Genomic DNA, 17,145 nt, shown 5'->3' with positions numbered 1-17,145 from the left:
ATGGGAATCCTGTAGATGAGGATGGGGATGTTTGCGGAGACAGAGAATCAATAGATGTATCTTGCTGTTGAATTGGTGACATTGGACGTTTTGCTATTGGGGATGCCAGAGGCTCCACCGATGGTTCTCTAGAGGTATGTAGTCTGTGTTCCGGGGAACTAACAGATATTTCATTAGACATCTTAAAAGATGATTGAAGTGTTTCATAAAAACCTGCTAAGGACTGGGATAATTGAAAAAAATGCCTCTTTGTTTGAGGAGGTGTGTGAACGACCAGATTGTTTTGGGTATCTCATATGAGCTAGGTTGCATCGTAGGAATTTGAGAGGAAGCACTTGGGCCATCATACTTCTTCTCCAACTTGCCCTGTGGTCTTAACAGAATTATCTGAGGATTGTAGATGCAGCAGAGGAAGTGACTTTGTATGATGTCTCCATGAGAGGAAAGTGCATTCACTTCGTGTATGGGATGGCCTAGAAGTAGAAGGACTCATTTCCCATGTGTCCCTCGTCTTCCTATCCTTTTGATGTGAGTGACGTGATCGCCTATGGTGATGGCGTCCTTTGTGGATTCGACTTCCCAACGGCAATCTTCTTATATGTTTTGATTTCACCTCTGTAGAATTGGAATCTGAAGAGGTGGAATGCAGTATCTCAGGAGACTGATGTCTTCTTTTTAACCGCTGTGGTATTGAATGTTTTGGCACCTTATGCGCCGATGTTTTCTGTAGATTGTGCACATATGTCGACTTGTACGGATAAGTCTTCGGCGTCGTGCGCACAGATATCTCCGGCGCCATTGTTTCCGGTGCCGATCGCACAGAAGTGCTCGGTGATGTGCGCTCAGACTGCTCTGGTGCCATGCGCGCAGACGGTTCCAGCGCCTTACGCGCAGACGGTTCCAGCGCCTTACGCGCAGGAGTCTTCAGCACCATGCGCCCAGACATCTTCGGCGCCTTGTGCGCAGATGTTTCCAACGCTGTGTGCGCCAATGTCTTGTGCGCTGATGTCGTTTTGGGCGCAGAAGATTTATGCGTGGATGGTGATATGGGCGCAGAAGGTACTTTGGGCGCGTAAGTTGTAGGCACCGAAGTTTTAGGCGCCATTATTTCCTGTGCCGATCGCTGAGGCTCTTTTGGTCCTTTTGGATCCAGTGGCCTATATTGTCTTGGCAAGTCCTTACCTCCAAGCCTGGAGGGTTGAGGATCTCACGACGATGCTCGTTTTTGTGAGGGAGCCGTTGCTGTTGAGGGACCAGGCAAAGAATGAGCCTCCGTTGGCTCCGAAAAACTGAAAAGTTCCTGTATCCTATAAACCCGCTGTTTTGGGGCCTTTGGGGACATTTGGGAACAAAATTCACAATTTTTTAAATTGTGCCATGGCCCCAGGCATTGGTAACATCAGTCATGGCCATTGGTGACCGACATTACCTTGCCACAAATACAGGGTTTAAAACCTGACGTTTTTGACATAATAAGAAAACAATAATTGCTGAGGAGAAGTCAGCCCTGCGTGCAATCCCGCTCACAGGAAAAACAGACTGAGGAGAATCTGTTACTTTACTGCGCGGGAACACACGCGCAGACGCAAAGACCAAACGTCTAATCTCTGCTTTGAGAAGCTCCGCCTCCCGGGCCTGATTGACAGATCCTAAGACAGCATGGCTAATTCAGCCCTGCTATCAACGGGAAATAAGTATTATTAAAATCACAACAAACTGTAATGCAACTTACATAAAACCATGCAATAGTGTGCTGACTGTAGAGAACTGGTCTGTACTATTTATTTATTTATTTAAAGTTTTTTATATACCGACAACCGTTTGCACATCATATCGGTTTACATATAACTTGAGACTATTCGGCAATGCCTTTACATGGAACAGGAAAAGGAAGAATTTCAAACAAGGGCATAATATTAAGAACATAAGAAAATGCCATATTGGGTCAGACCAAGGGTCCATCAAGCCCAGCATTCTGTTTCCAACAGTAGCCAATCCAGGCCATAAGAACCTGGCAAGTACCCAAACACTAAGAAGATTCCATGCTACTGATGCAATTAATAGCAGTGGCTATTTTCTAAGTCAACTTAATTAATAGCAGGTAATGGACTTCTCCTCCAAGAACATCTCTTAATAAGGAAGGTTTCAGCACTCCTATATAAACAGAGTAATCTTCAAACAGCCCGCATAGCTTACATTCAGGCCGATACAGTAAAAGTCGCGGGAGAGCGGGCGATTCTGTATTCAAATGAGGACTCGCAGCAAAAAGAGGCGCTAGGGACATTAGCGCGTCTCTAGTGCCTCTTTTTGGACAGGAGCGGCGGCTGTCAGCGGGTTTGACAGCCGACACTCAATTTTGCCGGCGTCTGTTCTCAAACCCGCTGACAGCCATGGGTTCGGAAACTGGACACTGGCAAAATTGAGCGTCCGGTTTTCAACCCGTGAGCCGCGGGCCGATTTCAAATTTTTTTTTTAAACTTTTTTTTTAACTTTTGGGACCTCCAACTTAAAATCACCATGATATTAAGTTGGAGGGTGCACAGAAAAGCAGTTTTTACTGCTTTTCTGTGCATTTTCCTGGTGCCCTGAAAGTAAAATGTGCGGCTTGGCTGCACATTTTGCTTTCTCAATCGCGCGGGAATACCTAATAGGGCCATCAACATGCATTTGCATGTTGCGGGCGCTATTAGGTTTGAGGGGGTTGGATGCGCATTTTCAACGTGCTATTACCCCTTACTGAATAAGGGGTAAAGCTAGTGTGTCGAAATTGCACGTCCAATTGCGGGTTAACAGTGCGCTCCACTGGAGCGCACTGTACTGTATCGGTCTGATTGTGCACACAAACTCTATTGAGGATTTTCCAAATTAAATTTGCAGTTAATTGGCTCGGTTCATGCAGAGATTCGCTCAAATAAATTTAAACCTCCTCTTTGGAAGACATAACTTTTGCACGTACCTTTACATCCATAGGGGTCAATATTTAGTGGGATTTAGCTGGATAACTCACAATTTATCCAGCTAGGTGCTGACATTTCAATTCCCCCCACCTTCCTTATCTGGATAAACTCATTATCCAGATAAAATTTAGCTGGATTACATAAAGGAGTTCTGGGGGCATTCTGGGGCAGAATTAAGTTAGCCGGCTAAGGGCCTGATTCATCAAGGAGTTTTCTCATATTTATCTGACTAATTCTAGTCGTGCCGTAGAATAATTCTAAAGATAGCCGGCTACGTTCAGTAGTGCAGCTGCACCATTGAATATCCCTCCAAAGTTAGCCAGATAACTTTCTCTGGCTAACTTTGCAATCCAGCCGGTGACTGAATATTTCCCCTCTACTTTCTAAATTTACAAAGTATGCATGCAAGTGCCAACTCCACCCCTTGGACACCTCTGTTCAGTTTGTATAAAAGTACGTGTGAAACTGGGTTACAAACATACTTTTATACAATCAGAGCCCTGGCAAATTTTTAACACTCATTTTGTTGCAGAAATCCAAGTTTTATGCAAGTAAATGGCTTTGAAAAATATCCCCTTAAAGTTCTCTTTGCTTAATAAACTTCTGCTTGAGCAAATGCTCTCACAGATGGATAATGGGAGTGAATTTGGTTCTGTGAATCTTAATTAGATTTTCAAAAACTTAATTATTACCCAGCTTATTGCAGAATCTTCAAAGAGAAAAGTTTTACCTTATAGAGAACAAGGGTGTCCAACTTTAGTCCTGAAAACTCGGTCTGTTTGTGGTATTCAGGATATCCACAATGAATATGCATGAGATCTGTTTGTGGCTCTTGAGGACTGGAGTTGGCCATCCCTGATACAGAAGGTCTGAGAGCATTCGGCTATAAAATTTGCTAAGCTTTTACAAGAAAAGCTTCTGTACCAATCAAAATTCAGATCTTTATAATCTTGATGTTTTCAAAAGACAGATTCATAAATTATACTGAATACATTTGTACGATTGTTATACCTGATTTCTACGGCAGTCACACAATTAGTTATTTTATATTGAGGCATGCAGCATTTGCTTTCGTGATGGATAATTTTTCTGCAGTAATGACAATATACAAATGTTAGCATAATACTACTCCTAATAAATCACTGACTTATCAGTCAGTTGCTGCCGACTGACAAGCACAGGTGCATAGTTGGAAGCCTATTTTTTGTAATTCCTTCCTGTCTCAAGTTCATTGTGAACCGGCGTGATGTGCCACACGAACGCCGGTATATTAAAAGCTGTTAAATAAATAAATAAATAAATAAATAAGACTGGAGTGACTTGTGGGGATTTGATAAGTAGTCTAAATCATTAAAGTTGAATTTGGACTGGCTTAGTGGCAGTACTCTACACTGTCATGAGGAAGACCTGGGTTTTATTCCTGAATCTGACTTCTGCTGCACGGTCTGTCTAGTGATATTGTGAAGGCACCAATCGCAGCTCTTGGGGGAGAGAGGGATTCTCAATTATTACACAGTGGTGACACCTAGTGGCCAGATTATTGGAACACACATACCGAATTCCAGAAGGAGCCATAGCCTGTGACCCCTGTCCAGACGTGTTGCTGTGATAAATAGTATGAGTATAGTTATAAAATGGGAAAGAAAATACCTGGGTAGTTGTGAGTGAAGAATCTTAGAGCTATTGCCCAGTAGAGGTCAGTTCCAACTGAATTAATAGCCCAGAAAAGCATAAGGAAAATACCATGTTAAATAAAACCAAAGGCAGAACCTGGTACTCCCTCTTACCACAGACTATACATGGTGCGCCACCTGTAGGCAAAGTCATTCAAATTTAGGCTATATTCAAAGCTCAGAGCCCTTAGCTATAGACAAGCAGGTTTTAAAGCCAGGTATACTTAATTAAGCATCTTTATATATAAAAATTAAACATACTAACATTTTGAAACTGCTATGCAGTTTTAATTCCAACTCTGAAATGCAGAACAAATCAATAGAAAATTGATCTTGTGACATGAATACTTCTTGGTGACTCTTTTATTATAAGAGAAGGTGGATAAGCAGAAGAAGTTAGTATTATGCTAAGTGCTTGCTGTATTTTCCCTAGACATTGCATTGATATTAAATACAGCAGTGAGGTTAAACAATTTAACAACAATTTCTAGCATTTACTGAAGATCATATATCCAAAGATGTGGCCTGATTTAATAAGCTTTTCTCCATAGGTACAGGAATGAGAGAAAAGCCATAGTTAATCAGGCCCTTAATTTGCCATTAATTCAGATCTTTCCTCTGCTTCAAAATTTTAGCAGTAGATTTAAAAAAAGCCACATTAAAACCTTACACCTATTCAGTTATTGTAATCAAGAAAAAGCATCCTGAACTTTAATTGGAATTTAGATTTCATTACCTGACTTTACTAATTCCAAGCTCAAGGTAAGTTACAATTCAGGTACTCTATTTACTTCCTTACCCAAGTGGATTTACAATCTTAAATTGTACCTGAGGGAATGGAGGATGAAGTGAGTTGCCCAAGGTCAAAAGGCACATCTGTGAGAGAAGCAGAATTCAAACCTTCAGCCTGCTGCTCTAACCAGTAGGTTATGCTACTACTATTATAGCATTTTCTTTTTATAATTGCAAACCATGGAAAAGGTCTTACGGTTCTTTTTCATAAAGAGCTTTGTCTCTCAGATACTCCTCCAGGCACTGAATGGCATAATCATCCACAGTAGGATCAAACTTATTGGCAAACAGATGATGCTGCTGGAGCATCCAGTGGAGATCTCCAGCTCCATTAACACAGATTGACCGACGTAAAATACCTGTGCACGAAGGATAAGCAGCCCCTTTAGCTATATTTCCATCATTCCAAGCCCATTTCATCAATCTTGCAATTGCATTCATGTCTGAGAGTTCATACTTAGCATGGTATGGAGAAGATCCAGGTACTCCGGGCATTCGATTTAATGTTGCCCACAGATGTTCTTCTGGCATGTGAGTATCCTTTATCCATTCTATTAGCTTCTGCACGTCAGGATTTTCTAAGACATATGTCACAAATTCTCTTGTGACCACAAAGTAAGCACTTCCAGTAAACACTGGAGAACTGATTGGCGGTGGACCTTTCGTAATATTAGTTCTCTGAATAATTGTATCTGTTTTATAAGAAAACTGCCAGCGGATTTCTTTAGATTTTGATTTTTCAGACTCCAGACTGTTTTTGCCATTCAGACCTTTCAGGGCTCTGACTATCTCAGCGTTAGTCTTTATTGGTAAGTCGGTGCCACAAGTATTTAACAGATATCTCCAGGGCACTTTACTTTTCAGCAGATCTTCCATGCAGTTCAGATCAGCTTTAAGCCTAACCAGGATGTGTAAACCACTTTTTCTAGTTTAGATGCCAAAATACATTTTCAAAACAGGAAATAATGGCTCGCACAGCCTCCTTATAATTCTCAGGAGATTTTTCATCCACATGGACACAGTATATATTCTGAGGGTTGTAAATTGCCCTTAAAGCCTTTCAAACATGTTAATTTGTTTCATGGATGACCATGGAATATGCGATGGGAAAATTCTCTTCCTCTTTACTGAGTGGAATAGGAAATAAACCTCCTGATTTTCTTGTAAGGTTACAATCTTTAGTAAAATTCAAGTAGTCCATTTCATTTGCAGGCAACCTCTTATTCTTAGCATTTGATTGGTGCAAAAGTACCCCGTTTCACTTCTTGCTGATCTCCTTTTATATTTTGGAGGCAGTTATCTCACCTCTGGAAGGTAATTTGCATTGCGGTGAAGAACTGAGTTTTATCGTAGCTACTCTGTAGATTATTTTCCTTATATTGTAATTCAACCTGATCACTGGGTTGAAAAACATATTTTAGCATTGCAATAGAAAACAAAAGAAGTCCAAAAAACAAGAAATGGAGAGGCCATCTCCTGCAAAGATGGCTCCAAATCATTTTTAAATGCTTTGTCAGGTTTTCTTTTATATTTATAGTAGGTAATTTTCTTCAGCAGTATCTTCCACCATAAAGCACTGTTCTCCCTATAACTGTGATCATGTCTATATCACAAGCCAATGAAGACAGACAAGGGAGCATAAGCTTTTTCTTAGAATTTCCAACAAAAATGTTCAGTCTTCTACAGCACCATAAAGCAGCAATTATAAAGAATCATTTGAACCTCTTAGTTCCATGGATGATGATTTCTATTTACTCTTTGTTACAGAATTTTAGAATAAAGAATGGTGAGCTCGCTTCAGTACAGGTCATCCATATACAAATGTCTGACTTCACCTGGAGAAAATTAGATTCCCTCAGCTTTGTTCTGGAGCATACAAAATGACTTATTTTGGCTCTGCTTGGTAGTGTCATCTAGTCTAGAACTGTGTTGCCTGTTTCAATTCTGCATACAGAAAAAGGAAACAGAACTGTCAGTCAATAGAATCCTAAAGTATACTGAAATATATATTTCAATGCAATAAATTATCTCATGTTAACACTGTATGCTAATGATTTACCTATGGGCTATAAAAAAAAGATTAGGCACTGCAAAAGTTATTAATGTTGCTACTGCATTGAGCTTTGGACATAGAAAGGTTCTATGCTGTCCCCGTTTTGCTCCTCTGCACTAAGTAATTTCTACCAAATTTAAAAACTGTGAAACAGAAAGCAATGGCTAATAGCCTGCAGCGATCATCTCACTTGTGCCCAGTCCCCGGGATATATAATTCTACCCTGTTCTCTTTTCTTTAATCCTCCTGATCTCACAAAAGAAACACTATCCCGAAATGTTGTTCAATGATTAACACAATACAGCAACACTTAAGAAATAACTACATCCTAGCAGTTTCCCTAATACCCTTGAAAAAGATTTTTAAGATTCTCATGTGCAAATTGCTTAAATGTAGATATTTTCTGCATGGACTTCATGATAGTATGTACTCTTGGTTATTTGACTATATTAGGACCTTCGTTTTCATTTCTTTTTACTGTGAATTTATCGATATTAAATATTTAAAAAATGGGATAAAAAATGTGGGGAAAAAAAAGACTCTTTCACTGATTTTCTTGGTTTTTGTTATTATAATAAATACTAATGAATTCCTGAGTAAAAATAAAAAAAACTGAAAATGCAAGGTCCCTAATTACATTATTGGTCTTCTCTTTTTCCGTCTACAACAACATAATCCAGCAAAATGCATTGGGTTTCTTTGGTGGTCTGGTTTAGTTCCACCTTTCTTATATCATAACATCCAAACCCTCCAGATCAAAGATGATGCTCAGATTCCTGAAAACACTCAGAAATAAAGATCCTAGCAAATTGTACAAGATACCTAAATTAATATATCTGTGATGAGCTTTTGAGAGTTATGTTCTCTTCCTCAGATCATGCATCCAAACCCCTCAAACATTCAATGTGCTCACAGATACAGTGGAGTACCCATTAGGAAACCTTTCTTCCTCTTTGCTCAGTGAGTGGGAATAAAGTTTCTATTTGTTTGCCAGGGGAGTTTTGTCTGGCCTGGATCCCCAGAGGTGTTGTGGCTTGCTGCTAGGGACTGCCCTAACCTTAATTTACCACTACAGAGAATTAATTTCTGCTGCCTTTTCCTCCCTGCCTATTTAACAGAGCCCCTGCAAGTGGGCAGAATCTGCTCCACTACTATACAAAACAAATTTTGCATCTGCTGGAATTATGAGACCAACTGCAGCAGGAGAAAGATAACTGTGGGGTTTCTGTAGCCCAGAAAGTGCTCAACCCACAAATAAAATAAAGCCCCAAGCAACAAGAAATCATCTGCTGCAGGAGCAGGAGAGAGCTGGGACTGCAAAAATCTGTCAGAGGGGAGAGCCAGCGCTGCTGCCGAGAGAACTGAAGCCAGCATTTCTCACCTGCACTGCTGTTTCACTATTTCTGCCGAGTTGGAGGAGCAGCTGCCTGCTAGTTCCAGAGATTCATTCTTGGAGCTGCTGAAGTGAAGCAGTCAGGAGCCAGGATTTAAAGAAAGACTGCAACTCAGGACTCAACCTTGCTAGGGAAAAGAGCCCTGTTTTTGTGCTAAGGAGCAGGTACTTACTCAAACCTTTTCCTTTTAAAGAGGCAGCTCCTAATATGACCAGCAGCAGCAGCAACTATTTGGAGCTTCTCTTAAAGCGGCAGCACTACATTTATTCAGGAGCCCATTGTAGAGGCTCTCTGTCTAAATACCCTTGTTATAGGAGCCAAATGATATCCTCAAGGACCCCATTCCATCAAACCGGTAGAGGAGTCAGAAGATGACCCCTTCACTAGATAGGCAAAAAACTGTAAGAACATGCCATACTGGGTCAGACTAAGGGTCCATTAAGCCCAGCAGCCTGTCTCCAACAGTGGCCAATCCAGGCCATAAGAACCTGGCAAGTTCCCAAAAACTAAGTCTATCCCATGTTACTGAATTAATTGAAAACAATATTTACAAAAAAAACAAAAACCCCAAAAACCTGAGCCACTTATTTCAAGGCACAAAACAAAATAGGAGACAGTCATCAGGCATCAGGTCCTGCTGTGCACCAGAGGATTTGCATCAGAGGCATAGCATGAGATTGTGACTAAATGAGAATATTGTACAATCCAGAATGCGAGACAAACATCTGGCATTGTGTCCTGAGTGTGTGGACTCAAAGTGCTACAGAGAAATGATTGCGCAACCCGAATGTCTGGGGACAAGGTGATGTACTAAAGAGAAAAACTCATGGGGCTGCACTGTGATGTGCACAGGAAGATTACCCTAGAGACATTTTCTATGTTATTTATTTGTTGGTCATGTGTTTTCATCTAGGTACGGCATGCGGGAGACTTGTACCCAGGAACCTGTGTCCAGTTTGAGGTTCCATGTGAGTAGAGACAGTAGAGATTAAATTGTATTTAAATTGAATATGACAGTACCATATACTCGAACGCTATGCTAACTTTAATTTTTCTTGTTGGATATGATAGTAGAAGTAGTTGTTAAAATGTGTGTTATTTTGGGGTGAATGAGTTGATAACAAATATTTAAAAAAAAATCATACTGTTAAAAGGCATTAAACTTTGAAAAAAATTTTCTCGGTTTTTGTTTGTTATAATAAACACTAATGGATTCCTGAGTAAAATAAAATAAACTGAAAATGAAGGTCTCTAATTACATTATTGGTCTTTTCTTTTTCCGTCTACAACATAATCCAGTAAAATACATTGGGGTTTCTTTGGTGATCTGGTTTAGTTCCACCTTTCTTATATCATAACATCCAAACCCTCCAGGTCAAAGATGATGCTCAGATTCCTAAAACACTCAGAAATAAAGATCTAGCAATTGTACAAGATGTCAATGATCTAGAGATCCTTTTGTCATTCACTAACAATGTTTCTTTTCGTGTATGAAGAGAACTTGTTGTAACTACTGTATGATAATTTATTTTTATTTTTATTTTTTTTACAGTTAACACCTGATTTGATGATTTGAGAGTATTCAGTCCAATACTGGTGTCTTAGAAGAAACTTTAGGGATCGAAAAAGAGTGATGTAGGAACTAAGAAGTGGAATCTTGCATGGGTTGGATGACGCTAGGTAAAAGGATAAGGAAAGTAAAACACAATGGTCCCCAGTTACATTACAATATTAAAATAGCCTAACGGGACACAAATCCCATAAGATACAAGAAACTTATTCTAAATTTTTCATAATTAAAGTATTATTTTACAAAATCAGTTTTTTAAACAGACACAAAATTCAGTTGTGTAAACATTCCATAGACATGTGCCCTACACCTTCTCTATTAGATATATATTCATATAAATATGCACACCATAAAATCAATTCTCAGTCATAGACCACATACCCCTAACATTCACTGTACACCCATCAATTAAAACCAATCTCAATATCACATAATTGTAATGAATATATTATAAAGTACCCCTACAGAGGTCACTGTTTCACTGAAAAACAGCTTCTTTATACTATATCCATTACAACTGTGTCTGTGACATTGAATTTGGTTTTAATTGAGTTATATAGAGTTATGGGATAGGGTGAATGTTAGGGGTGTGTGGTGTATAACGGAGCTTATTTTACAGTGTGCATACTTATATGAATATATATCTAATAGAAAAGGTGTAGGGCACATGGTAGGATTGTTGCAGAAAAATTGTGTGAGTTTAAAAAACCTAATTTTGTATAAATGATACTTTAGTTTGAAACATTTTTATTGTAAGCAAGCCACAACAAATACATGATCTAGTGCACGTGACACTTATGCGCACCAGGACAACCTGATAAGAAAATTACAGCTTACACACTTTATTCTACCCCCCCCCCCCCTCCAAATATGCAAAAAATATAACTGAACAATGAAGCAAGGAGGAACAAAGAAATGTACAACAAACAGCCCCTACTCTGTAAATATCCATCCCACACCCCTCAAGGATAATTAAGCACCATACTTCTAGCCTTTGGAGACAAAGATTGAATGTACTTGTCCCATATAGACCCAAATCTGAGTTTACTTTTGAAAGATGTGCTAGTATCCAAGTTTCCATTTGCATTAACACAATATGCAGGGGCATCTGAGGTACACCAAACAAAGTACAGCTTTTTTCCCCAGTAACCACGCCTTATGAAGAAAGAGACGATCTCCTTTTCTCACACCCGTCTTTACCATCATAATATCAAATAATACGTCCTCGGGAGAAAGGGATATAGAGCTCTGTAAAATTCATTGCAAATTCCTCTTTAGTTTATCCCAAATGTCTTGCACAACCAGACAAGACCAAAAGTAGTGCCCCAAGGTTCCACTATCGTTAGCACATTTAGGGCACAAGTCAGTGATAAGAACCCCGCCTTAAACAGCCTGGCAGGTAAGTATGCCCTCTTTAAAAATTTATATTGCAATTCCCTTAAGTTTGCATTTCCTATCAATCCAGGGATTCTGCCAAAAGCTGAGAACAAATGTTTCTCCACTACATGAAGTGGGAGCTCAGCTCTCCATTTATCCAATGGAGGTTCAAGGGCAGGCAAATCTTGAAGTTTTGATAGGGCCTTATAGAAACGATATATATCTATTTTCCATCTTTCACCAATTTGAAAGAAATCTTCAATTTGTACCTTAAACTCGACCTGAAGATTATCACTGGAGAGGGATCGCCAGTAATGTCAGAGTTGATTATAAGCAAAGCACTGCCCCATGGTCATTCCAAAATGAAGTTCCATATCATGAGGACAAAGAATGCATTATCTGTGTCACATGACCCATCCCCTTACACTCCCAGTCTTCAAAATGTTTGGTATATAACCCAGGTAATGTTATGCTCAGGCTTGTGAACCCTTGGGCCGATGGGAGGATGGAATACCTTGGGATGATGGTCCATAGGTTCTCCCGTCGGGTGGCGAGGCAGGAACAGAGGATGTGACCAGCTGACCCTCGGCACAGGAGACAGAGACGACTGTGAAGGCAGACGAAGAGTCATGAGATGAAGAAAGGAAGTGTGTCTTCGGCCACTGGAAGTCCGCGGTCCCCCAGGAGGAGCCCGTAGGGACCTGGACCGCTGGGACTTAGGTGGACCTTTGAGAGGTCAAGGAGTCGAGCGTTCGGTTGCAAGGGCCGACTGGAGCTTCACCCCTGGAAGCCCGCGGTCCCCCCGGGAGGAGCCCGTAGGGACCCGGGCCGCTGGAACTTAGGCGGGCCCTTGGAGACGATGGTCAAGAAGGAGTCCGAAGTCAAGTGCCAGAGGGTCGTCGCTTACCAGTCCGAGGTCACACACAGAGGGATCACCACTTGCCAATCCAAAGTCACACACCAGGAATCACTGCTAGCCGATCCGAAGTCAGGAACCAGGAACTCCAAGACAAGACAGGAACAAGGATCCAAAGCACAGGAAGACTCACCGAAGCAAGCAGACCTGATGAATGAAGGATGTTGCCAAGTCAAGGAATGAGCAGAGGAAGTCTCCTTTTATACTTCCTCTGCTCTGGCTCATAGGGAACAGCTGAACCTGGTTAAGGGATCATGTCCCTTTAAAGCTAATGAGGAGGCGTGGCCTCGCGCCTAAAGATGGCGGCGGCCATCTTAGATTTCCTCCGCAGAGGAAATGCAGCAAGACACCGTGAGGGAGGAGCAGGGACAGCTCCCCACCCAGTGGCCAGGGTGCGAGCCCACGCCGAAGCGGCAGGCATTGGGTCAGGGTTCTCCCCCGGAGTTCCCGCGGCAGGTCGCCGTCACGGGTGAGGTAGGGGGTCGCGCTCGTGGTCTACCACGAGCGCGGAACACAACAGTACTCCCTTCTTTAGGGCACCTTCCCGGAGGCCTCTGTGGAATTGTTCAAGCAAGCCCCGGTCTAAGATGTTGGCCAACGGCTCCCAGGTGTTTTCGTCAGGGCCGAACCCCTCCCACACTAGCAGGTACTCCCATTTCTTCCCATGCTTTCTTACGTCCAAGACCTCCCGGACTTGATAGGTGAGGTCATCTTCAGACGCAACAGGTTGGGGAGTCGGAGGCGTACTGGAAGGCCATGATAATACCAGAGGCTTCAAGAGGGAAACATGGAACGTGTTGTGTATCTTGAGGGAAGGCGGCAGACGAAGCTGATATGAAACAGCATCAACCTGTCAGATGATGGGGAATGGCCCAATAAATCGCGGGGCCAGTCACGCTGGATGGCAGCTTCAGGCGGATGAACTGCGTGCTTAGCCATACCTTTTGACCCGGACTTGAGCGGCGGGGGTTACGGTCTTCTTCGCTGATCAGCATACTCTTTGCCACTTGACCGGCTTTGATCAGCGTGCATAGTGTGGGAGATCCACAGGCGTGTAAGTCATCCGCTGAGAGCTGGGCTACCGGGGGACGTAACAGGAATGGAACAGGCAGCGGCGGGCGTAGCTGCTTCCATACACAATCTGAAATGGCGAGGATCTGGTAGCCATAGAGATGTAAGAATTAAGCGCAAATTCTGCCCAGGGTAGCAGACTTGCCCAGTCATCCTGTTCTCATGGACATAAATTCGGAGGAACTGCTTCAAGGTTTGGTTTGTTCTCTCCGCAAGACCATTGGCCTGTGGATGGTACGCCGATGTGTAGTCCAATGTAACGTCGAACGTCTGGCAGAGGGCCCTCCAAAATCTAGCCGTAAATTGAGGGCCTCGGTCCGAGAGAATACTCCTTGGTAGGCTGTGCAGCCTAAAGATGTGCTGGACGAACAGCTGGGCTGGCTGTGGTGCGGACGGCAACCCTGGGAGGGGCACAAAGTGTGCCATTTTCTAAAACGGTTTACGACCACCCATATGACCGTGTTACCGTTGGATGGTGGCAATTCGACCACGAAGTTGGTTGACACGTGAGTCCATGGATCCGAAGGCGCTGGTAAGGGCTGAAGGAGGCCTGGGGTCGAACCAGGGATTCTCTTGTGGCGGGCACAAGCCTGGCAGGACTCCACATAAGCTTGGACATCCTTGTTGACCTGGGCCACCAGTAGTACCGGCACAGGGTCTGTAAGGTCCGGGATTGTTCTGGGTGACTGGAACAGCGGGAATCGTGAGCCCATGCGAGGACCTGTTTCCACAAGTGCGGCGGGACCAGAGTTTTCCCGGGAGGGATGGCCATAGTAGCAGACAGAAGGATGTGTGACGGTTCGATGATGAACTGCAGTTCATCAGAATTCTCTGTGGACTCAAAGACCCGTGACAAGGCGTCAGATTTGAGGTTCTTCCCGGCAGGTCGATAGCGCAGGACCAAAGTTAAAATGAGTGAAAAATAACACCAAACGTGCCTGCCGGGGATTGAGTCGCTGCGCTCGATGCAGGTATTCGAGGTTTTTATGGTCCGTGTAGACCGTAAATTGGTGCTGTGCCCCCTCGAGCCAAGGGCGCCACTCTTCAAGGGCTACTTTTATCGCTAAGAGCTCCTTGTCGCCTATGCGTAGTTTCGCTCTGCCAGAGAGAACTGACGGGAGAGGGAGGCACACGGACGTAGTTTATGGATTTCAGAAGTCTGGCTCAGAATGGCACCTACGCCTTCTGATGATGCGTTTACTTCAATAATAAATTACCGCTGTGGGTCCGAGTGTCAAAGGCACGGTTGCTGCAGGAACGCCTCCTTGAGGCGATGAAAGGCGGTCTCTGCTCCCGGAGGCCACTTTTTGGGATCCGCGCCTTTCCAGGTCAAGGCTGTCATCGGGGCAATGATGGACGCGTAGTGTGGAATAAATGACCGATAATAATTTGCAAAACCCAAGAATCGTTGTAGTGCTTTTAGTCCGGACGGCTGTGGCCATTCCCGAATAGCTTTCAGCTTCTGGGGGTCCATACGGAACCCTTCACTGGATATGATGTATCCCAGGAAGGGAAGGGACTCCTTCTCAAAGAGGCACTTTTCTAGTTTTGTGTATAACTGATGTTCTTGGAGGCATTGCAATACCTGGGTGACGTGCTGACGATGAGCGGTCAGGGAGTCCGAGAACACTAAAATGTCATCCAGGTACACGACTATGCAGTTATACAAGAGTTCACGGAATATCTCATTCATGGTTCTGGAACACAGCGGGAGCATTACAGAGCCCGAACGGCATCACTAGATACTCATAGTGGCCATCTCGGGTATTGAAGACCATCTTCCATTTGTCTCCCTCCTTGATCCGGATTAAGTTGTAAGCCCCTCGGAGATCCAATTTGGAGAAGATCTTCGCACCCTGCAGTCGGTCGAAGAGCTCAGAGATGAGGGGCAAGGGGTAACGGTCCTTGACCGTTATAGCATTCAGGCCCCAGTAGTCAATGCAGGGGTGAAGGTTTCCATCCTTCTTTGCGACAAAGAAGAACCCTGCCCCTGCCGGAGACTTCGATTTCCAAATTAAATCTCTCTCCAGGTTTTCCTCGATGTACTCTTTCATGGCCTGCGTCTCGGCTGGCGAGAGGGCATAGGTGCGTCCTCGAGGAGGTTCCGTACCTGGGAGGAGATTGATAGCACAATGGAAGGATCGATGAGGTGGAAGTATTTTGGCCTGTTGTTTAGAGAAAAACATCTGAGTACGAAGCATAGAAGGCCGGCAGGCCTGGAAGGCTGGCGGAGGCGATGGAGCAGGAAGCTGGAGTCACTGATTGGAGGCAATTGCTGTGGCAATTCGGCCCCCAGCGAGACAGCTGCAAGGTCTTCCAGTCGAACTGAGGCTCATGCTCCTGGAGCCAGGAAAGGCTTAGGACGACCGGATGAATGGAATACTCCAACACGTAGAATGGCTTCTGCTCTTGATGGAGGGTCCCAGCCCTCAGCTGGACGGGAATCGTGGTGTGAGTCACCTGTTCTGCAAGGGGCTTCCCTTGGATCGAGGAGATGACCATGAGAACTGGGAGACGAACTTGTGGAATCTTTAGGTGTTCCACTAGGGCTTTCATTATAAAATTGCCGCCGGCGCCGGAGTCCACGAGCGCAAGCATGTGGAACTCCCCATCTGCCGAGGTTAACGCCACTGGAAGTGTTAGTGGAGGTGCAGGTGAAGTACAGCCCAGGAAGAGATCTCCTTCAGGTCCTAGGCCCGGGAGTTTTCCGGTCGTGCTGGGCAGGTGGCTATTCGATGGCTTGCTGTGCCACAATAAAAGCAAAGCCCTTCCTTCGTGTGCTGCCGACGCTCTTGAGGAGAGACTCTCCCACAACCCAACTCCATGGGCTCCTCGGCGAGTACTCGAAGGGCTTCTGATGCACTCTTGGAGGGAGGTGAGGGCCTTCTCACTGACTTTACTTCCGGAAGGTGAAACCTCATCCGACGATCCACTCGATTGGCCAATTCTATCATGCCATTGAGGTCATCGGGGAGCTCCTTCGCTGCTAGCTCATTCTGAAGGCGCGAGGCTAGCCCTTCCAAGAAGATCCCGTGGAGGAAATCCTCTCTCCAATTCAGCTCTGTGGCCAGGGTGTGGAATTCCGTTGCGTATTCGGCCACTGTCCGAGCACCCTGTCACAATCGGAGCAATTCTGAGACCGCAGTGGGTTTGCGGACGGGTTCATCAAAAACCTGGGGGAAAGCGGACAGAAACTGATTCAAGTTTCGAAGGACAGGGTCCCTTCTCTCCCATAGATGAGAGGCCCAGATCAGTGGCTTTCCGTCGAGCAGGGACATAATGTAGCTGGTTTTGACCAGGTCGCTGGGAAATTGCGCAGGCAGCAAAGAAAAGCGGACCTGG

The 17,145-nt window shown here is 43.9% G+C and overlaps 1 pseudogene; it reads right to left on the bottom strand.

Annotated features, from left to right (window-relative positions):
• Nucleotides 1-3,059: 3,059 nt before the first annotated feature.
• LOC115075444 lies at nucleotides 3,060-6,662 on the bottom strand (annotated as a pseudogene).
• Nucleotides 6,663-17,145: the final 10,483 nt, after the last annotated feature.

This window comes from Rhinatrema bivittatum, chromosome 13 (genome assembly GCF_901001135.1).
Source record: "Rhinatrema bivittatum chromosome 13, aRhiBiv1.1, whole genome shotgun sequence".
NCBI lineage: Eukaryota > Metazoa > Chordata > Amphibia > Gymnophiona > Rhinatrematidae > Rhinatrema > Rhinatrema bivittatum.
The sequence above is the reverse complement of the archived record's forward strand: the minus strand, read 5'-3'. Positions and strand labels throughout refer to the sequence as shown.